The sequence below is a fragment of the Canis aureus genome, chromosome 15, assembly GCF_053574225.1.
Source record: "Canis aureus isolate CA01 chromosome 15, VMU_Caureus_v.1.0, whole genome shotgun sequence".
NCBI classification, from domain to species: domain Eukaryota; kingdom Metazoa; phylum Chordata; class Mammalia; order Carnivora; family Canidae; genus Canis; species Canis aureus.
The window spans coordinates 8488283-8499861 of record NC_135625.1 but is presented as its reverse complement, the minus strand read 5'-3'; the positions used below and the strand labels follow the sequence as shown (position 1 = coordinate 8499861).

Below are 11579 nucleotides of genomic sequence, written 5' to 3'. Positions count from 1 at the left end.
GACAATACAGAGGAGGGGCAAGATGACGGGAGAGGAGGGTCTCCAAATCACCTGTCTCCACCAAATTACCTAGAAAACCTTCAAATTATCCTGAAAATCTATGAATTCGGCCTGAGAATTAAAAAGAGAACACCTGGAATGCTACAGTGAGAAGAGTTTGCGCTTCTATCAAGGTAGGAAGACGGGGAAAAAGAAATAAAGAAACAAAGGCCTCCAAGGGAGAGGGGCCCCGCGAGGAGCCGGGCTGAGGCCGGGGCGAGTGTCCCCAGGACAGGAGAGCCCCGTCCCGGAGGAGCAGGAGCTGCACCGACCTTCCTGGGCGGAAAGGGGCTCGCAGGGAGGTGGGGCAGGACCCAGGAGGGCGGGGATGCCCTCGGGCTCCCGGGGACACTAACAGACACCTGCACCACGGGAGAGTGCGCCGAGCTCCCTAAGGGCTGCAGCGCGCACGGGGGGACCCGGAGCAGCTCGGGGGGGCTCGGGGGCGGCTCCGCAGAGGGAGCTTCGCGGCCCCGGGAGCGTGAATCCAACAGCGCAGGCTCCGGAGCACAGGGCGCCGGGACACAGCCCAGGATCCGGCCTCCCCCCGGGACAGGCAGAGGCCGGGAGGGCCCAGGACAGCGAGGACGCTCCTGCCCCGAGCTGAGCAGATCAGTGGCCCTGCCCGGAGCCTCCAGGCCCTGCAGACGGAGAGCTCCGGAGTTCCTGCGGGGGCTGAATCCAGGTTTCCAGAGCTGACCCCGCCACTGGGGTTGTTGTTCCTGGGACCTCACGGGGTAAACAACCCCCACTGAGCCCTGCACCAGGCAGGGGCACAGCAGCTCCCCCAACTGCTAACACCTGAAAATCAGCACAGCAGGCCCCTCCCCCAGAAGACCAGCTAGACTGACTGACAACTTCCAGGGGAAGCCAAGGGACTTAAAGTACACAGAATCAGAAGATACTCCCCCGTGGTTCTTTTTTTTGTTTTGTTTTGCTTTTTGATTTGTTTCCTTCCCCCACCCCCCTTTTTTCTCCTTTCTTTCTTTTTCTTTCTCTTTTTCTTCTTTTTTTTTTTTCGTTTTTTTTCTTCCTTTTTTTTCTCTTTCTCTTTTCTTTCCTTCTTTCTCTCCTCTCTTTTTCTCCTTTTCCCAATACAACTTGCTTTTGGCCACTCTGCACTGAGCAAAATGACTAGAAGGAAAACCTCACCTCAAAAGAAAGAATCAGAAACAGTCTTCTCTCCCACAGAGTTACAAAATCTGGATTACAATTCAATGTCAGAAAGCCAATTCAGAAGCACTATTATACAGCTACTGGTGGCTCTAGAAAAAAGCATAAAGGACTCAAGAGACTTCATGACTGCAGAATTTAGAGCCAATCAGGCAGAAATTAAAAATCAATTGAATGAGATGCAATCCAAACTAGAAGTCCTAACGACGAGGGTTAACGAGGTGGAAGAATGAGTGAGTGACATAGAAGACAAGTTGATAGCAAAGAGGGAAACTGAGGAAAAAAGACACAAACAATTAAAAGACCATGAAGATAGATTAAGGGAAATAAACGACAGCCTGAGGAAGAAAAACCTACGTTTAATTGGTTTTCCCAAGGGTGCCGAAAGGGCCAGAGGGCCAGAATATGTATTTGAACAAATTCTAGCTGAAAACTTTCCTAATCTGGGAAGGGAAGCAGGCATTCAGATCCAGGAAATAGAGAGATCCACCCTAAAATCAATAAAAACCGTTCAACACCTCGACATTTAATAGTGAAGCTTGCAAATTCCAAAGATAAAGAGAAGATCCTTAAAGCAGCAAGAGACAAGAAATCCCTGACTTTTATGGGGAGGAGTATTAGGGTAACAGCAGACCTCTCCACAGAGACCTGGCAGGCCAGAAAGGGCTGGCAGGATATATTCAGGGTCCTAAATGAGAAGAACATGCAAACAAGAATCCTTTATCCAGCAAGGCTCTCATTCAAAATGGAAGGAGACATAAAGAGCTTCCAAGACAGGCAGCAACTAAAAGAATATGTGACCTCCAAACCAGCTCTGCAAGAAATTTTAAGGGGGACTCTTAAAATTCCCCTTTAAGAAGAAGTTCAGTGGAACAATCCACAAAAACAAGGACTGAATAGTTATCATGATGACACTAAATTCATATCTCTCAATAGTAACTCTGAATGTGAACGGGCTTAATGACCCCATCAAAAGGCACAGGGTTTCAGACTGGATAAAAAAGCAGGACCCATCTATTTGCTGTCTACAAGAGACTCATTTTAGACAGAAGGACACCTACAGCCTGAAAATAAAAGGTTGGAGAACCATTTACCATTCGAATGGTCCTCAAAAGAAAGCAGGGGTAGCCATCCTTATATCAGATAAACTAAAATTTACCCCAAAGACTGTAGTGAGAGATGAAGAGGGACACTATATCATACTTAAAGGATCTATCCAACAAGAGGACTTAACAATCCTCAATATATATGCCCCGAATGTGGGAGCTGCCAAATATATAAATCAATTATTAACCAAAGTGAAGAAATACTTAGATAAAAATACACTTATACTTGGTGACTTCAATCTAGCTCTTTCTATACTCGATAGGTCTTCTAAGCACATCTCCAAAGAAACGAGAGCTTTAAATGATACACTGGACCAGATGGATTTCACAGATATCTACAGAACTTTACATCCAAACTCAACTGAATACACATTCTTCTCAAGCGCACATGGAACTTTCTCCAGAATAGACCACATATTGGGTCACAAATCGGGTCTGAACCGATACCAAAAGATTGGGATTGTCCCCTGCATATTCTCAGACCATAATGCCTTGAAATTAGAACTAAATCACAACAAGAAGTTTGGAAGGACCTCAAACACGTGGAGGTTAAGGACCATCCTGCTCAAAGATGAAAGGTCAACCAGGAAATTAAGGAAGAATTAAAAAGATTCATGGAAACTAATGAGAATGACGATACAACCATCCAAAATCTTTGGGATGCAGCTAAAGCAGTCCTAAGGGGGAAATACATCACAATACAAGCATCTGTTCAAAAACTGGAAAGAACTCAAATACAAAAGCTAACCTTACACATAAAGGAGCTAGAGAAAAAACAGCAAATAGATCCTACACCCAAGAGAAGAAGGGAATTAATAAAGATTCGAACAGAACTCAACGAAATCGAGACCAGAAGAACTGTGGAACAGATCAACAGAACCAAGAGTTTGTTCTTTGAAAGAATTAATAAGATAGATAAACCATTAGCCAGTCTTATTAAAAAGAAGAGAGAGAAGACTCAAATTAATAAAATCATGAATGAGAAAGGAGAGATCAGCACCAACACCAAGGAAATACAAACGATTTTAAAAACATATTATGGGCAGCTATACGCCAATAAATTAGGCAATCTAGGAGAAATGGACGCATTCCTGGAAAGCCACAAACTACCAAAACTGGAACAGGAAGAAATAGAAAACCTTAACAGGACAATAACCAGGGAGGAAATTGAAGCAGTCATCAAAAACCTCCCAAGACACAAGAGTCCAGGGCCAGATGGCTTCCCAGGGGAATTCTATCAAACGTTTAAAGAAGAAACCATACCTATTCTCCTAAAGCTGTTTGGAACGATAGAAAGAAATGGAGTACTTCCAAATTCGTTCTATGAGGCCAGCATCACCTTAATTCCAAAACCAGACAAAGACCCCACCAAAAAGGAGAATTACAGACCAATATCCCTAATGAACATGGATGCAAAAATTCTCAACAAGATACTGGCCAATAGGATCCAACAGTACATTAAGAAAATTATTCACCATGACCAAGTAGGATTTATCCCTGGGACACAAGGCTGGTTCAACACCCATAAAACAATCAATGTGATTCATCATATCAGCAAGAGAAAAACCAAGAACCATATGATCCTGTCATTAGATGCAAAGAAAGCATTTGACAAAATACAGCATCCATTTCTGATTAAAACTCTTCAGAGTGTAGGGATAGAGGGAACATTCCTCGACATCTTAAAAGCCATCTATGAAAAGCCCACAGCAAATATCATTCTCAATGGGGAAGCACTGGGAGCCTTTCCCCTAAGATCAGGAACAAGACAGGGATGTCCACTCTCACCAGTGCTATTCAACATAGTACTGGAAGTCCTAGCCTCAGCAATCAGACAACAAAAAGACATTAAAGGCATTCAAATTGGCAAAGAAGAAGTCAAACTCTCCCTCTTCGCCGATGACATGATACTCTACATAGAAAACCCAAAAGTCTCCACCCCAAGATTGCTAGAACTCATACAGCAATTCGGTAGCGTGGCAGGATACAAAATCAATGCCCAGAAATCAGTGGCATTTCTATACACTAACAATGAGACTGAAGAAAGAGAAATTAAGGAGTCAATCCCATTTACAATTGCACCCAAAAGCATAAAATACCTAGAAATAAACCTAACCAAAGATGTAAAGGATCTATACCCTCAAAACCATAGAACACTTCTGAAAGAAATTGAGGAAGACACAAAGAGATGGAAAAATATTCCATGCTCATGGAGTGGCAGAATTAATATTGTGAAAATGTCAATGTTACCCAGGGCAATATACATGTTTAATGCAATCCCTATCAAAATACCATGGCCTTTCTTCAGAGTTAGAACAAATTATTTTAAGATTTGTGTGGAAGCAGAAAAGACACCGAATAGCCAGGGGAATTTTAAAAAAGAAAACCATATCTGGGGGCATCACAATGCCAGATTTTTTGGTTGTACTACAACGCTGTGGTCATCAAGACGGTGTGGTACTGGCACAAAAACAGACACATAGATCAGTGGAACAAAATAGAGAATCCAGAAGTGGACCCAGAACTTTATGGTCAACTAATATTCGATAAAGGAGGAAAGACTATCCATTGGAAGAAAGACAGTCTCTTCAATAAATGGTGCTGGGAAAACTGGACATCCACATGCAGAAGAATGAAACTAGACCACTCCCTTTCACCATACACAAAGATAAATTCAAAATGGATGAAAGATCTAAATGTGAGACAAGATTCCATCAAAATCCTAGAGAAGAACACAGGCAACACCCTTTTTGAACTCGGCCATAGTAACTTCTTGCAAGATACATCCACGAAGGCAAAAGAAACAAAAGCAAAAATGAACTATTGGGACTTCATCAAGATAAGAAGCTTTTGCACAGCAAAGGATACAGTCAACAAAACTAAAAGACAACCTACAGAATGGGAGAAGATATTTGCAAATGACATATCAGATAAAGGGCTAGTTTCCAAGATCTCTAAAGAACTTATTAAACTCAACACCAAAGAAACAAACAATGCAATCATGAAATGGGCAAAAGTCATGAAGAGAAATCTCACAGAGGAAGACATAGACATGGCCAACATGCATATGAGAAAATGCTCTGCATCACTTGCCATCAGGGAAATACAAATCAAAACCACAATGAGATACCACCTCACACCAGTGAGAATGGGGCAAATTAACAAGGCAGGAAACAACAAATGTTGGAGAGGATGCAGAGAAAAGGGAACCCTCTTACACTGTTGGTGGGAATGTGAACTGGTGCAGCCACTCTGGAAAACTGTGTGGAGGTTCCTCAAACAGTTAAAAATAGACCTGCCCTACGACCCAGCAATTGCACTGTTGGGGATTTACCCCAAAGATATAAATGCAATGAAACGCCGGGACACCTGCACCCCGATGTTTATAGCAGCAATGGCCACGATAGCCAAACTGTGGAAGGAGCCTCGGTGTCCAACGAATGATGAATGGATAAAGAAGATGTGGTTTATGTATACAATGGAATATTACTCAGCTATTAGAAATGACAAATACCCACCATTTGCTTCAACGTGGATGGAACTGGAGGGTATTATGCTGAGTGAAGTAAGTCAATCGGAGAAGGACAAACATTATATGTTCTCATTCATTTGGGGAATATAAATAATAGTGAAAGGGAATATAAGGGAAGGGAGAAGAAATGTGTGGGAAATATCAGAAAGGGAGACAGAACGTAAAGACTGCTAACTCTGGGAAACGAACTAGGGGTGGTAGAAGGTGAGGAGGGTGGGGGGTGGGAGTGAATGGGTGACGGCATTGGGGGTTATTCTGTATGTTAGTAAATTGAACACCAATAAAAAATAAATTAAAAAAAAAGAAAAAGCACATGTCACGTGAGCAGCTGTATGGGAGCTCAGATTCCCTGCACAACTTACACAGTGTCCCTACTGGGTATTCAATTCCTTCTGCCATAGTCATTTCTAGGATATCTAGAAGCAGAGTATGTCTTCCTGGGATGGAGGCAGTCTACTTTCTAATTTCAATAACATTCCTTCCCAATGTGTGATTGTTTTCATGTCTCCAAATTAATAGTTTCAGATATATAACAAAAGGTAAAGATGGTGCTGTTTATACTGTAGGCAGGTCAACGATAGGCCACATGCAACGATAGACCACAGCCATGTGGCTGTGGAGTTTCAAGATTTTAGGTGCAAAGATAAAAGAAACCTGAGGCTGATCCATTCTGTAAGAAATATCAATGAATAATGGGTTTAATTCTGGAATTCAGGGTGATGTGGACAACGAGTTTTTCTTTAGAACAAAGATTAAGCTGAAGAGAGTAAAGGTATTTTGAGATAAATGATTGAAAAAAGTTTTTGGTGACAGATGTTCTCAAGAGAAATAATACAAAGAACTGGCAGTCACTCCCAAAGGGAACTTGTTCTTGGAAAATACAGCTTTGAGGAGGAGAAAGAACACATATTGCTGTCGTATACCTGAGATAATGCCATGCTGAAGAAACACTGAACCTGTTCTACCCCAGTTAGGACTCAGACCAACAGAAAGGAATTGCACAGCCTTAGATTTCTGCTCAAAGTAAGAGGAAATTTTTAATAGAGTCCAAAGTTGAACTGGGGATATTGTAACAGACTACTGAAGTTCATCAGGCATCTAGCCAATCAACTGACATGGAATACTCATAAGGTGTTTAAATACTTAATTGAGGCAGATAATAAGAATGAGAATGATGATTAAAAAAACAATGATAAGCAGACAATAATAATATTGTACTTTCTCAGGCACAGAGGATGTGCCTGGCTTTGTTTAAGCAGATTATAGAAAGAGAGGGATTGTTAAACCTTCCCAAACAGTTATTTCTCATGTCAAACAATGAGTAATGGGATCTCTGGACAACACGAGGAGACTCAGCAAAAGACATCATTCCTAGGCCCCATGTCTCTGTATGGTTGCTCAATTTAGAGCTAATGGCAATAAAAATGGGGTCATAGTTTGACGATATTCATGATGTAATATTCATTTTGTCAATTAAAACTTTCAGTTAAACACGGAGATATCATAAAGAGCATCCTACACAAAAATTTTTTTAGACTCCATGGTTTCAGAATAAATATCCTAAAACATGGTGGCATAAGAGATGACACTTTTATTCTCTCAGTGTCCAGGGACGACAAGTGAACATCAAGTATTCAGCAGGGCCCCAGGGCTTGTGCAGCCCAGTCACTGACCAAGGCCTTGCAAAATTTCTCTTGGCCTCTGTTTAGTAAAGAAGACAAATGGACTTAGGTTTTCACCTTTCCTAAGGCTTATTCAAATTCATAAACTGGAAATGGTCATGGTCACAGTAGGAATTAATTGTCTTGTCGAATCAAAAATCTTTCAGCAGAGACTACCAATTCTGTAAACAGAATAAGCCATAATGACACTTCCAAACCACGAGCTAACCCCGTGCCTACCTCCCTGCATCTACAACTGCCAAAACCATAATGTGTAAAAAAGGTGCAAGCCTACGACATACTCCAATTAAGTCAAAAGTATATAAAGAATATTGGTGTAGAATTACCTGAGGAAAAATTAAAATTAGGCATAATAACACTGGATTTAAGATATAGACCTGTCAGAAAGGAGCTTTAAAGGAATGTTTCCCAAAAGCATAAAACCATCCAGAGGATTTCACTTGTTGTAGACCCGAGACACACCTAGACAGACAATGATATTCATTAAGACCTTCATCATCTTTGTATATTGGATTCATAGTAGACAGAGATGAAGGTGTAGAAGCAAAGCATGGACACCATATTCCCAAATAATTGGTTACAGCTACAAACATTCTGGCTGGTGAGGATAAGGTGTTCCTATGTGATACCTGAGCTCTTTTGGGAGAATGATCTTCCCTGTCTTAGAGCACTAATGTCTAACTCTCCTTGGCTCCCTTGAGGTTACTCAAAAAGAAAAAGGACACTCATTAAGATTTCCACTGAACATAGAAACACTGAAGAAAGTCTGTTAGACATAGGTAGGGGCAGTTAGGGAGGTTGAGAAAGATCTGAAGGTGCTGTCTGTTGTGGGAGGCAAGATTAGGAGCTGGGCTGACCTGAATGGTCTCTGTCAGGGAGGGACCACACCCAAATCCCGTAATCCAATCAAGCAATTAGAGTGGATTAGAGGACTTTGTGCCTTATCCCAGGGCCCAAAAGCCATGAAAGGTGGAGGTGAGGGTCACTATCTGACATTTGGAAACTGGCACAGTGAGAGGAGCATCCCTTTGCAACCCAAAGCTCCTGGTTGAATGTATCTCGTGGACACTGTTTCTGCAGACATGGAGGCTGCCCACCTCCACCCCTCAGAGGAGCCTCAGTTCAGCGCCCCTCCCAAACCCCAGTTATGCTGGTCAAGGAGGGGCGGTGCTGAAGTCCTCGGAAGACCCTCTGTGCCCGAGAGGGCATCCCCTGCATCAAAGACGCTCTCCTCCCTGACTAACCCGTTGGCTCCCGCATCAGCAGGGCTGCCTCCCACTAAGACGCCTCTGAGTTGGAAGAGCCTTTCCCAGGTGGGAGCCGGGCTTCAGAACATGGGCAACACTTGCTATGTGAATGCGACCCTACAGTGTCTGACCTACACAGAGCCCCTCGCCAGCTACATGCTGTCCCAGCAGCACGGGACCACCTGTAGGAAGCAGACATCCTGCATGCTGTGTACTCTGCAGGCTCACCTGACGCGGGTTCTCTGCCATCCTGGACGTGTGCTCCGGCCCCTGCCACTCCTGCTCGCCGCCTTCCACAGACACAAGCAGGAAGATGCCCATGAGTATCTCATGTTCATTCTGGATGCAATGCAGCAAGCATGCTTGCCTGAGGACAAGCTCTCAGACCCTGAGTGTCCTCAGGACAGCACCCTCATCCAGCAACTCTTTGGAGGGTACTGGAGGTCTCAAATCCAGTGTCTCCACTGCCAAGGCATTTCGAGCACTCTGGAACCTTACCTGGACATCAGCCTGGACATCGCGGCTGCTCACAGCGTCAGCCAAACTTTGGAGCAGTTGATGAAGCCCGAACTGCTGGAAGGTGAAAATGCCTACCATGTAGTAAGTGTCTGGAGAAGGTGCCTGCGTCCAAGGTGTAGACTTTGCACACTTCCCCGAAGGTCCTCATCCTGGTCTTGAGACGATTCTCAGACTTGACAGGCAACAAAATGACTAAGGAGGTGCAATATCCTGAGCGCCTTGACATGCAACACTACCTGTCTGAGCAGAGGGCAGGACCCTTGGTTTATGTGCTCTATGCCGTGCTGGTGCACGCTGGGAGGAGTTGCCACAGCGGACATTACTTCTGTTTTGTAAAGGCAGGAAATGGCCAGTGGTATAAAATGGATGATGCTAAGGTCAGCGCCTGTGATGTGATTTGTGCGCTGCGCCAACCTGCCTATGTCCTCTTTTATATGCAGAAGACTGATCTGGAGAGAGACCTTGGGAGGGAGTCAGTCGAGGAGGGAGGACTCGCATCTCCCGAGGCAGACCCCACGGTGGTGGGTGAGGCCTCAGGAGAGCCGGCAACGGATCCCTCCGTGAACCATCCTGAGTTGGAGGAGCGTGGGGAAGAGACCTCCAGACAACAAATGACATTAGACCAGTGGAGATGCCTCCAAGAATGCAACCGCCCTAAGCCTGAACTCAATGTCAGGAGAAGAGAAATTGCTCTTCCTGCGAACGCAGTCATCCTTCACCACTCCAAATACAGACCTGAGATGCCGAAGAATCATCCTCAGCAGACTATCGACCTGTTCACCACTGCAGCTGGGATGCTCCCACCTCAGGTGGCCGGGGACGTGGCCAAAGTCCCGCGTGTGCCAGGGAGAGCCAGACCTACCAAGAGGATGAGCAAGAAGGGACAGAGTTCTGGGGAAGCAGTCCAGGGATGTGTCTCCTAACTTTGGTGCACATGGGCGCACACACCCACACACACAGCGTCACTCACTCACTCCAAACCCGAACACAGTCCCTACTGGAAATATTTTGTGTTGTGTGAAGTGTGTGTTCTGTATGTATGGAAGAACCATCTATCTGGTGTGTTCATGGGATAAGGCCTTCAACTGAAACTTGAGGACACTGATATTTAAACCTGGTTCATTGTCATGATCTTTTATTGGGATAGTGTGGATTTCATATGGGGTCTATCCAGGAACATGCCGGTCCTTCAGCCTTGGGGAGAGTGGGGGCCACTTGCAGTTGAGAGGCAGTGAGCAGTCAGGGTTGACAGTGGATATGATGCAGAGGACCTGGGGTTGAAGTCAGTATGTTTGACCCTCTCGTCATGCTCCCCACTTCCGAATTCTTTTCTTCTATTTATATTGAAAGAATATTTCTCTGAACATAAGAATGTATTGGGTCTTGCTAGCGATGTGTCTTGGTCATTGCTTGGAAATTGTGAGATGGAAATTAAGTGCTTATTTTCCGGCGATAACTGCATCCAGACCTGATTGAACCACAGTGATTTTATTATGTTCCCTTCACTCTCTCCCACATTAAGACTGAAGAGAAGCAAACTAACAAGGACTCTTATTCCAAAGGGAAATGCCCAGCCTCCCACTGAACATAACTTTTTATGACTATTTTGCTACCGTCTGCTCTTGGCATCTCTTGACCCAGAAGAAGTGGACTCTGGATTTCAGACCAGTTCAAATTCAAATTTGGACCTGGGTTGATACCTTGGAAAACAGTGCCAAGTTCATGAATCTAGCAAAAGCGTTTTGAGGTCAGGTTATATGTGTTCTGTGTTATCATTGCATTTCTTACAGAGGAGTTTGACAAGTTCATTGTAGAATGGAAATTATTGCATGACCAGCAAACGCCTCTGAGTGTGACCGTAGATGTGCAGTTGTAACATCACATCATAATGTTATTTTCACTCTGTATTCAAACTTGGACATGCCACCCTTACTGGAGAGTAAGGGACAATAGGATCTGTGCAGAAGAAATCAGGTTTTTTTGGAGATTTTCATGTACCTAAGACAGATTAGAGATCTAAGGTGTCAGGGTTTCTTTCATGTCTGGGAATTGTGTTTCTTTTGACCAATACAGTTTATTGTGTCGTAACGAGTGAGGGAACCTGTGTGCATGTCTTGCCAAGAGTTCCGTAAGAGGACCTGCAGGTATCCCCGTCCTCTGAAGACTGTCATAGGGAATGAGACAGCTCATGGACTTGGGGACTTGTCCTCCACAGCAGAGGAACCTGAGGAGGTGTCTGTGGGAATGAGGATATGTCCCCACCTGGACTGATGTGGTGAAC

At 44.1% G+C, this 11579-nt stretch overlaps 1 pseudogene; it reads left to right on the top strand.

Annotated features, from left to right (window-relative positions):
• The first annotated feature begins 8614 nt into the window (after window positions 1–8614).
• Window positions 8615–11174, top strand: LOC144284108 (ubiquitin carboxyl-terminal hydrolase 17-like protein 6; annotated as a pseudogene).
• Window positions 11175–11579: the final 405 nt, after the last annotated feature.